We start from the raw sequence: 1,339 nt of genomic DNA on the forward strand, positions 1-1,339 counted from the left end.
ACAGCCTCCCCACATGAACCAGCGACCAACATTCATTCATAAAAGATCCGCAGATTAACTATTTATGACGTGATTTAATGTTTCATTATTTATTTAATGGGAAGAAAAATCTGCGGAAAATTCAATATAAGCTATTAAATCATTGCAGTTTTGGATTTTTAAACCTAAAGGTAGTTTAATTTATATGTTCAGCAACAAGGCTTTACATGAGTTAAAAGGAAATACAAAAAAGGAGATTTTATCATAATTCAGTCTCATGTCGGATAAATCGGACAAAAAACGAAATTTATGTGGAAAACCTTTAGAAATATTAAAGTTTAGGTCATTACAGAGTGGAGGCTGGCAGGGCGGTGTTGGGTGGAGGCTGAAGCAGCGACCGGAGCAGAAACTAATAATCCTTTAACTCATTATTTATTGCTCATTTTTCAGACAGGTGGTGGCTCACGCCCAGGGCGTCATCATGTCTGCAGGAGGCCAAAGATTTGGAGAAAAAAACGTGTTAAATGTAACTGGGCCCATTTTACTGTTTGCAGCTTCATTCATCATGAATATGTTGTAATATGAGGGGAAAATGGCCGAAGTCGGTGTCTGATTTATCGCTTCTGCTACCTAAAGGGACATTTCAAACTTTCATGATTATATTCGATCCCCAATCTGAAAATGTAAAATACTTCAACTCCCGGATTTAAAAAATAGAAAATAAAAGGAAATTTACTGTTTAATGACAAAAGATAAAAGCTGGAGAGACATTCTGACCAAATGAACATGTAACATCTTTAGACACCAAACAGCTGATCACTCTGTGGTGTTCCACACGGCTCTCTGCTGGGCTTCAACATTTTATACTCTAAAACGACCCACAGGACATCAGACAGGAAAACTTCATCTTTGAAGGATTGATGATTATTGACGTAAAGATTATTCATAAAAGAGTTTTAAATTCTCTTTACAGAATAAAACCTGATGCAGGAGAACAGCTGGAGCTGATGGGTTATTTTTATTTATCTTAATCTGGAGGGTCTTCATGAATAACAAGATTCAAAAGCATTAGATATTTCTTTATGGTTCAGAAAGCATCTAAAAAATCTCAGACCAATAATAATAACAAAGATATGTTTCTTTTTGTGCTTCTGAAATCGATGAGATTTTTTTTAACCTTCATTTTGTCAGGTTAAAAAATTTAGACTAAAAATCTTTTTTTAAAGGAGTCCCAACCTGATTATGTCGGATTTATTTTTAATTATTTTCCAAAAACAGAAATGAAATGAACATCATAAACCCGTTCAGCAGAGATTATTTCTCCAACTCATCTTAAAATAAATATTGACAAAGCAGCAAA

This window comes from Poecilia reticulata, linkage group LG16 (genome assembly GCF_000633615.1).
Source record: "Poecilia reticulata strain Guanapo linkage group LG16, Guppy_female_1.0+MT, whole genome shotgun sequence".
NCBI lineage: Eukaryota > Metazoa > Chordata > Actinopteri > Cyprinodontiformes > Poeciliidae > Poecilia > Poecilia reticulata.